Source organism: Tamandua tetradactyla, chromosome 10 (genome assembly GCF_023851605.1).
Source record: "Tamandua tetradactyla isolate mTamTet1 chromosome 10, mTamTet1.pri, whole genome shotgun sequence".
NCBI classification, from domain to species: domain Eukaryota; kingdom Metazoa; phylum Chordata; class Mammalia; order Pilosa; family Myrmecophagidae; genus Tamandua; species Tamandua tetradactyla.
The window spans coordinates 107,872,232-107,889,157 of NC_135336.1; the positions used below are offsets into that span (position 1 = coordinate 107,872,232).

General features: G+C 36.4%; 1 protein-coding gene and 1 pseudogene across 2 annotated transcripts in view; one reads left to right on the plus strand and one right to left on the minus strand.

Annotated features, from left to right (window-relative positions):
• The window catches only part of PCBP3 (poly(rC) binding protein 3), a 470,825-nt gene that overhangs the window by 114,108 nt on the left and 339,791 nt on the right, over positions 1-16,926 (plus strand). The gene's annotated exons all lie outside the window — the stretch shown is intronic.
• Positions 3,897-4,712, minus strand: LOC143648780 (small ribosomal subunit protein eS6 pseudogene; annotated as a pseudogene).

Sequence of the window (16,926 nt, forward strand, 5' to 3'; positions counted from 1 at the left end):
GATGTAATCTTTGTTATTTCTCTTCTATTTGCTCTGGGGTTAGTTTCCTGTTCTTTCTCAAGTTCCTCCAGGTGAGCTGTTAAGTCCTCAATTTTTGCTTTCTTCTTTTTTAATATGTGCATTTAGGGCAATAAATTTCCCTGTCAGAACATCCTTTGCTGCATTCTCTAAGTTCTGATATTCTCATTGTATTCTCATTTTCATTCGTCTCTAGATAGCTACTGACTTCTCTAGCAATTTCTTCTTTGATCCATTGGTTGTTTAAGAGTGTGTTATTTAATCTCCATATATTTTGTGAAAGTTCTCATTCTTTGATGGTTATTGATATCCAGCTTCATTCCATTATGATCAGAAATGGTGTTTTGAATAATTTCAATGTTTTAAAATTTATAAAGACCTGTTTTGTGCCCCAGCATATGATCTGTCCTGGAGAATGTTCCATGAGCACCAGAGAAGAATTTTATATCCTGGTGTTTTGTGGTGTAATGACCTATTAGTCATGTTAGTTCTAATTCACTTATCAAGTTGTTTACTTCTCTGTTTCCTTGTTCATCCTCTGTCTGGTTGTTCTATCTGTAGAGGAAAGTGGTGTATGGAAGTTTCCTTCCATTATTGTTGAAATATCTGTTGCTGCCTTCAGTTTTGCCAATGTCTGTCTTTGAAGCTCCTTGATTGGGAGCATAAACATTTATGATTGTTATTTCTTCTTGGTGAATTGTATTTTTTATTAATATATAGTGTCCTTCTTTGTCTCTTATGATATCTTTAGATTTAAAATCTATTTTGCCTGATATTTGTATAGCTAATCCTGCTTTCTTTTGGTTACAACTTGCAGGGAACATTTTTTTCCCATCCTTTCATTTTCAATCCATTTGTATCCTTTAGTCTAAGATGAGTCTCTGGTAAGCAGCATATGGCTGGATTATATTTCTTAATCTGTTCTGCCAATCTGCATCTTTAATTGGTAAGTTTAGTCCATTAACATTCAAGGTTATTACTGAAAAGGCTTTTCTTGAATTCACCATCTTATCCTTTGGATTTTGTTTGCCAGATCTATATATTCTTTCCCCTCTATCCCTTTTTATCCTTTAAGTTACCCTTACTGGTACTCTTCAATTCTGTGCGCTCCTCTAGACCTCCCTCTCCTGTCTCTTTTTTATTTTAACTGGCAGAACTCCCTTTAGTATTTCTCTTAGGGCTAGTCTCTTGTTGGCAGATTCTTTCAGGATTTGTTTGTCTGTGAAAATTTTAATCTCTCCTTCAGTTTTGAAGGACAGTTTGTCTGGGCACAGGATTCTTGGCTGGAAGTCTTTCTCTTTCAGAATTTAAGTATATCATACCACTGCCTTCTCACCTCCTTAGTGTCAGTTGAGTACTCTGAATTCAGTCTTATGTGGTTTCTCTTGTATATAGTAGATTGTTTTTCTCCTCCTGGTTTTAGGATTTTTTTCTGCTGTTCAACAGTTGACAGACTAATTAGCATGTGTCGTGGGTAAGACCTATTTGGATTTATTCTATTTGGAGTTCATTGGGCTTCTTTGTTTTGCATATTTATGTCCTTTTTAAGGGTTGGGTAGTTTTCGCCATTATTATATCCTCAACTACTCTTCCTAGCCCTTTGCTCATCTCTTCTCCTTCTGGGACACCAGTGATTTTTATATTTGTGTGCTTTGTTTTGTCCATCATTTCCCTGATCCAATTCAAAGTCTTCCATCCTTTTTGCCATTTGCTCTTTTGAGTGTTTTAAATCAGTTGTCCTGCCCTCTAGTTTGCTTATTCTTTCTTCTGTCTTTTCAAATCTGCTCTTGTGTGTCTCTAGTAAATTTTTTATTTGGTCCACAGCATCTTTAATCTCTGTGATATCTATTTTTCTATTTATTCTTTCTAATTTCTCTTTATGCTCTTCTTGTGTCTTCTTGATCTCCTTTATGTTTTAGCCATCCCACTGACTTTATTTAGAAGAGTTATGTGAACATCTTTGATTAGTTGTTCCCAAGCCTGTGTCTTCTCCAGTGTTTTAATTTGGTCATCACGCTGGGCTATAATTGTCTATATCATGATATGCTTAGTGATCTTCTCTTGTCTTCATGGCATGTAAACTTATTGATAAGGCTACTTTGTAGGTTGATTTCCTTCAGCAGTCTAAAACTTTGTATTTGCAGGATGGCTGTAGAGCAGGGGTGAGGCATAACAGTGTGGTGATGTATTGCAGTGCACGTATAGCCACAGGTAGAGGATGCTACGGTGGTGCCTTTGAGCATGGGGTGCAGGTCGTGGTTTTGTAGAGGTGCAGTGCCGAGGACTTGGGTATGTGGTGCAGCTCAGGCACACCTTGAAGCACAGGAGTAGGGTGCGGCATGGGGAACACAAAAGTAGAGTGCTCCTCATCCTGTCTCCCCGCCTGTGCACTCCTGAGGGCGCCAGGCTTCCATTTGGAAAGGGACGCATTAAGCTGTTTGCACCAACTGGACAGTCTCTGGTTCTCTGAATCTCAGTTTTTTGGCTTTTATATCTGGTGTCTCCCTATGTGATATGGAAGACCCTCCTGGGTCACTTAGACCGTTGAATTGCTATCTCAGTTACCTTCCCATCCCTTCTGTACTTGTTCTTTGGAGCAGAGGTGAACTCAACCTATTCTATTCCACCATCTTCCTGGAACCCTGGTCCAGCCCTTTTGCAGTATTTTGTTCTATCTGACTCAAAAAAACTTGGGTTTTTTTTTTTTTTTTTTTTCTTTCCATTAGCCCCTCTCCCTCTCTGCTTATTTCTCTGTGCTGGGAACCTATTTTCAGTAGTCAGAATTTTTATTTAATTCCACAAGTGGAGCTTGGTTGAGCCAGTCCCTTACTGCTAAAATATGTGTTTCCTTTCCCCTGGGGGAACCAGCCTGCCATGTCCGTGGGGGAGTGGTGCTTTCCTCTGTGGCTTGGGGGACTTAACATTTTTGTGTGGGGTCTTAGCTGATCCATCTTGTCCAGCGTGGTGTACGCTGTGTGTCTGGTTGCTGGTGTAGCCCTAGCAGTTATTCTGTACAGTTCCTAGCTATTTAGTAGCTGCTCTGGAGGAGATATTAAATTCCACACCTCACTAAGCCGCTATGTTTCCTCCTTCTCCCCAGTTCATTCATTTTTATTGCTGCATAGTATTCCATTGTATGGATGTATTACAGTTTGTGCAGCCATTCATTCGTTGAAGTTCTTTAGTACTGTTTCTACTATTGCTACTAAGAATAAAGCTGCCATGAATATTAGTGTAGATATTTTTCTGTGAACATAAATTTTCATTTTTCTTGGATAAATACCTAAGAGCATGATTGCTAGGTAAAATGGTAAGTAAATGTTTAAGTTTTAAAGAAATTGCCCAACTGTTTTCTAGTGTGAGTGTACCAGTTTACGTCCTACCAGCCATGTGTGATTATTTCACATATTTTGAGGTTTGCTGTGTTCATTTTTAGTCAGTTAAAAATATTTTCTAAAACTCTTCATTATTTACTCTTTGACTTATGTTTTTTTTTTAAGAAATGCTATATATTATTTCCAAATATTTAAGTTTTTTCTAGCTATTTCTCTGTTGTTGATTTGTAATTTGATTTTGTTGTAGGCAGGAAACATATTCTGTATTACTTCAAACTTTTCCATATTCAGTTGAAATGAATTTGTATTCTTCAGATTCTGGCTGAAGTATTCTAAAAGTTCCATTTAGTACAAATTGGTTGATGATGCTGTTCAAGTCTTCTGTTGCCTTACTGATTTCATGTCTATGTCTATTTGCTCTGACCGTTACTGGGAGAGTTGTGTTATGTTATTTCTACTTTCAGTTCTCTTTGTTTTTTTTCCATTTACCCAATTTATTTTCCCCCTTATGCACCCTATTATTGATTTATTTATTTATTTTTTTAATCTCTGATCTTATTTATTTGTAACTCTACTCTCAATCTTATTTTTGACTGGACTCAGACTTAGAGGTAGAAGCTCTTAGAGAGGACAGCCTCCGTCTCTTGGCAATCTGTTCCTGGCGTTTTTCTTTGGCCTCCTTCATCCTCTTGGCCAAAAGTTTAGCATATTCTGCAGCCTCTTCCTTATTTTTCTTAGTGCACTGTTTCTTCAGGGCAATACGCCGACGTTTATGTTGCAGGACCCGTGGAGTAACAAGACGCTGAATCTTGGGTGCTTTGGTTCTGGGTTTCTTACCTTCTTTGTTCAGGGGCTTTCTCACAACATACTGGCGGACATCATCTTCTTTAGAGAGATTGAAAAGTTTGTAGATTCTGCTGGCTCTTTTGGGCCCGAGACGGCGAGGCACAGTATTATCAGTCAGTCCAGGAATTTCCTTCTCTCCTTTTTTTACAATAACCAAGTTGAGAACACTCAGATTGGCATCCACAATGCAACCCCTAACAGATTTGCGCTTTCTTTCTCCAGTTCTTCTTGGTCTGTAACAGGAATGCCCCTTACTCAGTAAAAGGCGCACAGACCATGGGTCAAGACACCCTGCTTCATGGGGAAACCTTGTTTGTCGTTTCCACCACTGATTCGGACAACATAACCCTTCCACTCTTCGCCCAGAGCATCAGCAGCAACTTCTGTTGCCATTCGCTTCTCATAAAAGGTACGTAGTTTGCGTTCATCGTCCACTTCAATGAGCTTCTGGCAGCCAGTGGCTGGGAAGGAGATGTTCAACTTCATGACGAGGCAGCCGACCGCCTCCGAGGCGCCACGAAAGAGAGTACTGATTTATTTTTTATCCATATTTTTTTTTTACTCATCTATCCATACCTTAGATAAAAGGAGCATTAGACACATGGTTTTCACAATCACACAGTCACGTTGTAAAAGCTATATGGTTATATAATCATCTTTAAGAATCAAGACTACTGGAACACAGCCCAACAGTTTCAGGTATTTCCCTCCAGCCATTCCAATACACCATAAACTAAAAAGGAGTATCTATATAATGCATAAGGATAATCTCCAGGATAACCTCCTGACACTGTTTGAAATCTCTCAGCCACTGAAACTTTGTCTCTTTCTCTCTTCCCTCTTTTGGCCAAAAAGCTACTCAATCCCTTGATGCCAGGTCCTGGCCCATATCAGGATTTCTGTCTCACATTGTCAGGGAGATTTACACCCCTGGGAATCATGTCCCACATAGTAAGGAGCATAGCAAGTTCACCTGCCAGGTTGTCTTAGTGAGAGAGGCCACATCTGAGCAACAAAAGAGTTTCTTTGGGGGTGACTCTTAGGCCTAATTTTAAGTAGACTTAGACTGTCCTTTGCAGGTATAAGTTTCATAGGGGTGAACCCCAAGATGGAAGGCTTGGTCTTTTGATATGGTTGTTCCTACTGCTTGCAAGAATATAAGAAATTCTCCACAAAGAATCCATTCCCTCCCCCATGCCCTCTTTTTGACATTTAGTTTTGGCATAATTCTTTTGTAACATTAAATGGAAACAAGTTTGCATTGATTACACTTTTTCCTGTTTATCATCAATTGTCAACAGCTTGCAATGTTGACATTCATTTATAATCCCTCGTGAAAAAATGTTTATTTATTTGTACATTTTTAATCAGCATCATTGTCCACTCTAGGCATTTGTGCTGGTTTGAATCTGTGGTGGACCCCAGAAAAGCCATGCCTTTTAAACCTCATTCAGTATTGCTGGATAGGAGCATTTTGATTGTTTCCATGAAGATTTGACCCAGCCAATTGTTGGTGGTAACTTTTGATTAGATGATTTCCATGGAGGTGTGTCTCCATGCATTGAAGGTGAAGTTGCTTACTCAAATGCTGCCATGTTTGCCACATGCCCTTCCAGCCGAGAGAGAAACCCTGAACTTCATTGGCCTTCTTGAACCACGGTATCTTTCCCTGGATAGGTGCCTTAGATTGGACATTTCTATAGACTTATTTTAATTGGGACATTTTCTTAGCCTTAGAACTGTAAACTAGCAACTTATTAAATTCCCCTTTTTAAAAGCCATTCCATTTCTGGTATATTGCATTCTGGCAGCTAGCAAACTAGAACAGTCCTGTTATACAACCTGTATTCCTTCAGCACGAAATGTCAAATTTCTGCCCTGTATCGATCTCCTAATAAACTGTATTCTTAACTTCAGTTCTCAAAGTTCACTCCTTAATGTTAGTTCATATTAGTGAGATCATACAGAATTTATCCTTTTGTTTTTGGCTAATTTCCTTCAGCATAATGTCCTCAAGGTTCATCCACGTTGTTACATGCTTCATGACTTTATTCAGTCTTACAGTTATATAATATTCCATTGTATGTATATGTACCCCAGCTTGTTTAGCCACTCATCTGTTGATGGACATTTGGGCTGTTTCCATCTCTTGGCAATTGTAAGTAATTCTGGTATAAACATTGGTGTGCAAATGTCCATTTGTGTCCTTGCTTTCAGTTCCTCTGAAAATATACCTAGTAATGGCATTGCTGGATCGTATGTCAATTCTGTACATACCTTTCTGAGGAACCACCAAACTGCCTGCCAGAGCAGTTGTGCCATTTTACATTCCCACCAACAGTGGATATGTGTGCCTCTTTCCCCACATCCTCCCAACACTTGTTGTTTTCTGTTTTTTTTTTTTTTTTATAATAGCCATTCTAGTGGATATTAGATTATATCACACTGTGGTTTTGATTTGCATTTCCCTAATTGCCAGTGAAATTGAACATCTTTTCATGTACCTTTTAGCCATTTGTATTTCCTCTTCTGAGAAGTGTCTGTTCATGTCTTTTGCGCATTTTTTAATTGGGGTTGTTGTCAAGTTGAAGAATCCATTTATATATTCTGGATACTAACCCCTTATCTGATACATGGTTTCCAATATTGTCTCTCATCGTGTAGGCTGCCGTTTTACTTTCTTGACAGAGTTCTTTAATGCACAGAAGTGTTTAATTTTGAGGAGTTCCCACTTATCTATTTCTTTTTCAGTGCTTTGGGCATATGGTCTAGGAAACCACCTCCTATTACAAGGTTTATAAGATATTTCCCTACATTTTCTTCTAAAAGTTTTATGGTCTTAGCTCTAATGTTTACAATTCTATTAATTTTTGCTTCGTATATATATATATATATTTTTTTTAAATGAATGAATTCTTTCATAAACTTGACAATGGTTGAACATTCTAATTTGCTGAAATACTGCACTTTCATTTTCAAAATCATTTGGTTCAGGCTGTTTTACAAGATATTTAAGCCAAACAAGCTTAATTATAGAAAATATGAAATTGTGCTCAGTCGTATTTTTGCAATAGAGTTTTACATTTTTTATATTTAATGAGTAACTTTGCGTTTGTGAAAACGTCAGTATTATCACCAAAGCATTAATTGTTAGACAGACCATAAATGTTGACTTCCTTGAATTAAGAATGAAGGCATGACTGACTCAGCATAGCCGGTGTGCTTCGTATATTTTAAAGCTTGTTATTGTATGCGTATACATGTAAGATTGTTACATCTTCCTGATGGATTGACTTTTTTATTATTCTGAAATGCCTCTTTTTATCCCTGGTTAGTGTTTTCATGGTATACCTTTTTTTCTGTCCTTTTTCTTTTAACCAATTTGTGCCTTTAAATGTAAAATGAATTTTATGGTAGATAACATGTTCTTGGGTCTTGTTTTTTATATCCTTTCAATTGGAGTATTTTGATCATTTACGTGTATTGTAATTATAGATGTAGTTGGGTTTAAATCTGCTATCTTACAACTTGTTTTCTATTTGTTTTATCTGTTATTTGTTTCCTTTTTTTTTGGTTTTATGCTTTTGGGCATTTTATCTTTATCACTGACACCATCACTATGTTGTCCTCATCTATTTCTTTGCATGTGGTTGCTCTAGGGTTTACAATATGCATCTTTCATTTTCCATCCTCTACCTTCAAATAATAATATACTTTTCAGTTATAACATAAGAACTGTACAGCTGTGTTCTATTTCCTCAGGTTTGGTTCTTGAACCATTATATTATCTTCATATATTTTACCAGTGCTTATGTTATAAATCCTTTAACATAGTATTTTTTAAATAAGCAGTATGTTTTAAAGAAATTTTTTAAATGAAGAAGTGTTTTTGTATATATTATTTTTCATTTGGTTGTGTAGATAGATACATGTTTTCTCCTCAAATTTTAATTTCTCTAGAAGAATTTCTTCTTACATGTCTTATGGTGTAAGTTTGCTGGTGTCAAATTCGTTTGGCTTTTGTTTATCTGGAGAAGTCTTTATTTCCTCCTTAATTTTGAAGTGTTTTTTTCCTCTGGAAGTAGAGATCTTTGTTGACAGTCTTTTTTTTCAAGTGCTTTAAAGTTGTCCATTATTTTCTGACTGTGTAATTTCAGATGAGAAATCTGTACTCATTCTCATATTTCCTCCTCTGTTCTTAATGTCCTCCCCTGGTACCTTAGTGTTTTTTTGTGTGTATTCTTCTTCAGTTTCATTAAGCGTCTTTGATCTGTGGGTTTGTTTTATCAAAGTTGAAATATTTTTTGGGATTATCTGCCATTATTTTTTAAAAATTCTGCACACTCTCTTCCTTATTTCTTCTGGGATTCCAATTTCACAGATATTACATGGCTTGATTTTATCCTACAGGTTTATTGAAGCTTTTTTTCCCCCCCATCTTTTTTTCTCCCTGTCTTTCAGTTTGGGTATTTTCTATTTCTATGTTTTTAAGTTCCTTTTGTTCTACATATCTAATCAGGTGCTAATCTCATTCACTGAATAGTTTATTTCTGATATGTATATAATCTTTAGGAGTTCCATCTGTTCTTTTATATTTTCTGTTTATCTCCTATTTTGTTCATGTTTTCTTTTAAATACTTTTACTTAGTTACAATAGCTGTTTAAAGATATTTTCTTGCTGAGTTCATTTCTTCATGTTAGGTTCTTTTCCTCTTCACTACAGGAACATCTTGGAGATATTGTAGTTTCACTTCCAGGCTCCCTTAATAAAGCAAATATTGCAATAAGACAAGTCACACACATAAATATAGTGCATATAAAAGTTATGTTTATGCTATACTGTAGTGTCTTATGTGTACAATAGCATTAAATCCAAAAAACAATATATATATATCTTAATTTAAAAATAATTTTATTGCTAAAAATACTAGCCATCATCTCAGACTTCAGCAGGTTGTAATCTTTTTTTTTTTTTTTTTTTTTTAGAGAGAGGGAGGAAGGGAAGGAAAGACAGAGAAGGAAGGAAGGAAGAAAGGGAAACATCTTTAAACATTTTCTTGTTTTATTATATTTTGTTTGTTTGTTTGTTTTTTACATGGGCTGGGGCCGGGAATCGAACCGGGGTCCTCCGGCATCGCAGGCAAGCACTCTTGCCCGCTGAGCCACCGCGGCCCGCCATGTAATCTTTTTTGCTGATAAAGGGTCTTTCCTCGCTGTTGATGGCTGCTGGCAGGTCAGGGTGGTAGTTGCTGAAGTTGGGGCAGCTGTAGCAGTTTCTTTAAATAAGCAGCAGTGTAGTTTGCTGCATCAGTTGACTCTTCCTTTCCTGAAAGATTTTTCCATAGCATGTAATTCTGCTTGATAGCTTTTTACCCAAACTAAAACTTCATACAAAATTTGAGGCAATCTTTTCAAACCCTGCTGCTGCTTTATCAACTATGTTTATGTTATACTCTAAATCCTTTGTTGTCATTTCACAGCATCTTCACTAGGAACGTTCACAGCATCTTCTTCAGGAGTAGTTTCCATCTCAAGAAGCAGTTTTCTTTGCTCATCCATAAAAGCAACTCCTCATCTATTGATTACTATTGTAATTGTTTTGGGGCACCATGAACTGTGCCCAGTAAGGCAGCAGACTTAGTTGGTGAATGTGGTATGTGTTCTGACTGCCCCACTGATTGGTTGTTCCCGTCTCTCTCCTTAGACCTCTCTATTTCCTAAGATAAACAATAGTCAGATTAGGCCTCCTAATAACCTCATTTAAAACAGAACCATCAAAAATCACAGATCAAATTACCAAAACATATAATAATAAAGAAAAAGTTTGAAATATTGTGAGAATTACCAAAATGTGACACAGATACAGAGTGTATATGTGCTGATAGAAAAATAATGCCAGTAGACTTCTCAACAATGGGTTTCCACAAACTTTCAACTTGTAAAAAATACAATATCTGTGAAGCACAGTCAAGCAAAGTGCAATAAAAATAAAATGAGGTATGCCTGTACTTTTTGATCTGTCACATCCTTTCTCATGTCTAATAACTTTTAATTGAATGGTGGATATTGTGGATGTTCTTACATTGGGAATATCTTAATTTCATCTTTTTAAAAAACTTTTATTTATTTATTTAACTTGGGCAGGCATGGGAATCAAACCTGGGTCTCCAGCATGGCAGGCAAGAGCTCTGCCACTGAGCCACTGTGGGCCCCCTTCATCTTTTTTTTTTTAAAGTGCATTGGAATTTGTTCTGTCAGGCAGATAAGTTATTTGTGGATCAGCTTGATGTTTTTAAGACTTCATTTTTGGCTTTTTTAGATTAGATGTAAGTATCTTTTACTCCAGGCTAATTTAACCTCAATAATGAGGTGTAACTCTCTGAGGTCTTTATTGATTGCCTCAGAGGTTCAGTTAGGGCTCATGTTCTGGCTGGTCGAAATTCTAAATGTCTCCCAACCCTGCCTTAAGCCATGAAAATCGTTCAGCTATAGCTTCCTGGTCATGCTTTACTTCACCTCGTGGAGTTTTGCCCTACACGTGTTGTTTAATGTTTAGCAGCAGACTGAACTGTAGGAGATCCCCATGGAAATTTTTGGAACTCTTTTTATGAGCGCTTTTTCTTCTCTTTCTTTCTCTGGGGCCTTTCTCTGTATCTTCCTTCTCTTCCCAATCTCCTCAATTCTCCTTGAATTCTAATCTCCATTTCACCAATTCAGTTGTGCTGTCACGCTTTGCTTGGGTTCTCTCTCTCTTTGCCCTATATTCTGGAAAGTGCTTTTACTTAGAAAGCCATGAAAGTGATAGGAATTACACTTACACAATTTTGCACAGCCTCTTGTCTGATGGCTGAAGTAAGTTATCTCATATATTTTCCTCCAGTTTTCTTGTTGCTTAAAAGCAGAAAGGTAAGTCTCATCCTGGTTACTCCATTGTGGGTGGAAACAAAAATGTCTTCCCTTTGTGTTTAAAGGAAGCATAGCATTTACATTTTGCTTGTCCCAACTTTGCTTGTAATGACAAGGATCGCTGGCAACCAGCCCCAGAATGCCACAGTCTTTGGGGAGAAGGCATCACCTTGATGATGCCTTAATTTAGATTATTTTCTAACCTCAAAACTGAGCGAATACATTTCTGTTGTTTAACTGGACCCATTTCATGGTATTTGCTTAAGCAGCCTAGGAAACTAAAGCAATTTACTTACTTTGATGTTTCTAACACAAAGTAGGTCCTCAGCAAAGATTAATTTAAAAATTTAAATAAGAAAAGGCATCATTATCCTCAGTTATAGGTGAAGCTAATGACTCATCTAAGTGTCAGGTCTAAATTTATTGTGTCTAGTTCCTTCCTATTTTTTCTTGAATCCACTTGGATTTTATTCCACCAAAATAGCTTTGACAAAGTCAGCAAAGACCACCCTCCGTGTTGCTAAGTCAAAGTGGTTAAGCCTCAGTCCTCTTATTACTTGATCGAGCTGTAGCATTTAAATTCAGGTCATTAATTCCCTCCATCCTGAAACTTATTTTTTTAACTTAACTTCCAGGATGCTTTCTTCCTAGCTCTTTAATGTCTTCTTCTCAATATTCTTTGCTGGTTCCTTCTCATATCCCTGCCCTCATTGGAGAGCCTAAGGCTAGATTCTTGGAACTCTTCTGTTTCTCCTCTCACTTTTGTATCTATTTTTGTAGCTTAAAAAAAACTTCTTTTTTCTTTTAGGTTCCGAAGCCCAGGATCAAAAATACACCTTTTTTTTTCCCTAAATCTTTCCAGCCTGGACTCCTGCTCCTAAACTCCAGCTGCCTAGCTCCTCCATCTGGCCTTATGAAAGCTATCTCTTCTTCATACTTGAAAAACACAACTCTATCATCATGCCTATTCCTTCTAGTCTGTTCTTTTCCTAAATATCAGTTGGTCATTCTTCTACTTGCCTGATAAAATCCTGAGCACTATCTTTGACTACTCTTTCTTTTATAATTCATGTCTAATATATCAGCAAATTCTGTCTATACTTCTTCCAAAATATATTCAGGATATAACCACTTCTTACAACCTCTACTACCATTACTTTGGGCCTAAGCCACCATTATCTTACCCCTGGATGATTGTATTAGCCTTATAACAGGTTTGAATATTCCAGCTTTTTTTACATTACAGTTTAGTCTTCACGTGGCAGTCAAGATGATCTTTTTGAAAATGTAGGTTAACTTCTGCTTCTGGGAAGATAGAGTAGACTTTGCTTTCCCCTATTCTTCGTTCTAAGTACAACTAAAACCCCTGGATGTTATGTATAAAACAAATACAAGAATTTCAAAGATGAAGAGAGGAAGGCAAACCAACTAGATATCTTGGGATGCAAGGAATGACATGATTGTGAGTACCACGGTTGTTATTTTTGCCTTATATATTCCACTCTTAGAAATGAAGAAGCTGACAATCCATAAATGCCAATGAGTGCAGGAAAAAATGTCCCAAGGAGAACCTAATTTCTCTAGCTAGAAGACCAGGAAAGCAGCTGTCTATCAGGACAGAAAATTTTTAGGCAATAATGGTCTATTCTAGATAAACAACATGGATGACTTAGCCATTATTTCTTCAAGTACTTTTTCAGCCTCTTTCTCCTCTCCTTCTGGGACTCCATAACATGATTGTTGCAACTTTTGCCATGGTTTCACAGGATTTTGAGCCTCTGTTTATTCTTTTTTATTTCAGTCTATTTTCTCTTTGTTGCTCATATGGAGTGATCATTCTTCCACTTGTCTGGTAAAATCACGTATTCTTTCCTCCTTTGCCTCCATTCTGCTGAGTCCATCCATTGAGGTTTTTGTTTTTTATTTCAGTTATTGTCTTCCACAAAATATGAGGGAACATGTCCCAATTCATTTTATGAAGTTAGTATTACCTGATACCAAGGTATCAAGACAGCAAAAAACAACACAAGAAAATAAAGCTAATAGACCCATATCCTTCATAAGCATAGAAGCAGAAATTCTTAGCAAAATATTAGCATGTAGAATTCATCAATATATACAGAGAATTATGTACCATGACAAAGTGGAGTGTGGTGGTTAGGTTCGTGTGTCAGCTTGGCCAGGTGATTGTGTCCAGTTTTTTGTGGTTAATCAAACACTGGCCTGTTATGGTGAGGACATTTCATGGACTTAATCATCAGGAAGTTGATTGTACCAGGTGATTGTATCTATGGCTGATTACTTTTACAATTAACTAAGAAGATTGCCTTCAACAGCGAGAGATGTGTCATCCAATCAGGTGAAGGTTTTAGAAGTGGTGATGATTTCAGCAGTCAGAAGAGAGAATTTCCATCTCTACTTCAGCCAGCCAACTGCTCCTGAGGAATTCATCGAAACCTTCATTGGAGTTCCCACTTCCCTATGGAATTTGAACTTGTACATCCCCACAGTGGCATGAGACAGTTTTTATAAAAATCTCATAATAATTACAGATGCCTCCTACTGGTTTTGTTTCCCTAGAAAACTCTGACTAATACATGGGGTTTATTCTAGAAATTCAAGACGGTTCCATATTTGAAAACCAGTCAACAAAACCTACAATATTAACCAGCTAAAGAAAAATTACATTATTACGTCAGTTGATGCAGAGAAGCATTTGACAAAATCCACATTCATTCATAATAAAAACTCTCAGAAAACTAGAAACAGAGGAGAAGTTACTCAATATGGTAGAGATTCTACAAAAAATAAAACAGCTAACATTATGCTTGATGACAAAAGACTGAATGATTTCCTCCTAAAACTAGGAACAAGGCAAGGATTTTCCATTATTCCACATAGTACCTGTCCTTGTCTACAGATGACATAATTGTCTGTGTAGAAAATGCCAAGGAATCTACAGAAAACTCCTAGAATTACTCAGTGAGTTCAACAGGTTGCATGATAAAAGGTAAATATCCCAAAGTCAGGTGTTCTTGTTATATAGTGAGTGAACATGCAGGCATCAAAATTAAAAATGCAATACCATTTCTAATCCCTGAAAAAAATGAAATATTTAAGTGTTAACATGTCCACATAAGACTTTTTTATGCTGAAAACTAGAAAAAATTTATGAAAGAAGTGAATCTAAATAAATATTCACATTTTGGAAAATTCAACATAGTAAAGATAGCAGTTTTCCCAAAATTGACATACAGGTTTAACATAATTCCCAGCAAAAAATTTTTTGTGGATATTGACAAACTGATTCTAAAATTTATATGGGAAAGCACAGGAATGAGAAGAGCTAAAGCAATTTGAAAAAGAAGAATTAAGTGGAAGGAATGAGTGAGTACCAGACATAAAGCCGCAGCAATCAGGACTGTGTAGTATTGGCAGAAGGACTGACACAGATCAGTGGGAGAGCACTGGGAGCCATTGGAGGGACTGCAGAAATATGCTCAACTGATTTTTGACAAAGGTGCAAAAGCAGTTCAATGGACAATTTAAACAATTGGTGCTGGGACATTTGGACATACATAGGCAATAAATAAATAAATAAATAAAAGAATCTAATACCTTACACAAAAATTAACTCTAGATCTAAAGTGCAAAACTATGAAATAGAAAAAAAAAGGAAAAATCTTCATGCTCCTAGGCTAGGCCTAGGCAAAGAATTGTTAAACTTGACACCAAAGCATCAGCTATAAAAGGAAAAATTGATAATTAGATATCATCAAAATTAAAAAAAAAATTTTCTTAACAGGGAAAATACATGTTAAAAGGATGAAAAGACAAGCAGATTGCAAGAAATATTTGTAAACCACATATTGAGGTAAGTCTGGTACTAGAATATATTAAGAATTCTCAAAACTCAACAGTTTAAAAAAAAACACCATTTAGGAACTGTGCAAAGACATGGGTAGACATTACTACAAAGAGGATATACAGCTAGCAAATAAGTGCATGAAAAGATGTTCAACACAATTAGCCATTCAGGAAATGCAAATTAAAACCATAATGAGATACTGCTAACTACACACCTATCAGAATGCCTACAAAAAAAGAATAGCGACAGCAGCAAATGATGGAAAAGAAGCTGAGAAATTGGATTACTCTTACATTGCTGGTGAGAATGAAATGATACAGTCACTCTGAAAGACAGTTTGCAATTTCTTATAAAACTAAATTTGCATCCACCATGTGACCCAGCAATTGTACCTCTGGACATTTATCCCAGAGAAATGAAACTTATGTTCACACGAAAACCGATGTAGAAACGTTCATAGTATGTAGATATTCTAAATAGCCCAAAATTGGAAAAAACCCAGATGTCCTTCAATGGAGAAATGGTTGAAAACTGTGGTTTATCCATGCTGTGGAATACTAATAAATAATAAAAAGGAACGACTATTGATGTACACAACCGCCTAGATAGTACTTCATAGAATTATCTTTAGTGAAAAAAAGCCAATCCCACAAGGTTCATTCTTTATGATTCCATTTATATAACATTTATGAAATGACAAAATCATAGAAATAGAGAACACATTAGTGCTTGCCAGGGGCTAGGGATGGGGGGGGGAGCAGGAAGGAAGTAGGTGTGGCTAATAAAAGGACAGCATGGCAGATTCCTGTGGGGATGGAAATGTTCTGTATCTTTAATTTTTTTATTAGAGAAGTTGTAATTTTATGGAAAAATCATGTAGAAAATAGCGTTCCCATGTACTCCCCTCCTTGAACATACAGTTTTCCATATTATTAACACTTTGCGTTATAGTGTGGTACCTTTGTCACAGTTGATGAAACAATATTATAATTATACTATTATCTGTAAACCATAGTTTACATTGGAATTCACCATGTCGTACAGTGTTACAGTTTTTTATTCTAGTAATATATTCAACCTAAAATTTCCCCTTTTAACCACATTGTAATATAATTCAATGGAGTTAATATTAATATTAACTACCATCATCACCATCCATTACCAAAACTTTTCCATCACCCTAATTAGAAACCCTATACTAATTAAGCATTAACTTTCTATTCCCTACCCCCACCCTGGCCCCCTATATATTCTATATATAGAATATCTATATATAGATATAGATATTTTATATCTATATAGAATAGAATATCTATCTATTCTATATAGATATATATAGAATCTATATTCTAGTGTCTGACTCTGTGAATTTGCATATTTTATTTAATATTAATGTGGGATCATACAATATTTGTTCTTTTGTGTCTGGTTTATTTCATACAGCATGATGTCTTGAGGGTTCATCCATTTTGTCACGTGTATCAGAACTTCATCGTTTTCCACAGCTCAGTAATATTCCACTGTATGTCTGTACCACATTTTGTTTATCCATTTATGTGGTGATGGACATTTGAGCTATGTCCATCCTTTGGCAGTTGTGAATGAAGGTGCTGTGAACATCAGTGTCCAAATACCTGTCCAACTCCATGTTTTCAGTGTTTTTGAATGTATACTTAGAATTGCAATTGCCAGGCCATTCTGAGGAATGACTAAACTGTTTCACACAGTGGCTGCACCATTTTTCATTACCATCAATGATGAATGACTGCTCGTGTTTCTCCAAATCCTTTCTAACATGTATTTTATTTTCCATTTTAAAAAAAAGATGACTGTGGGCAGTGCAATGGTGGTTCAGTGGCAGAATTCTCGCCTGCCATGCCAGAGACCTGGAGCCTGCCCATGCAGAAAAAAAAAAAAGGCTATCATTCTAGTGGTTGTGAAATAGTTATCTCA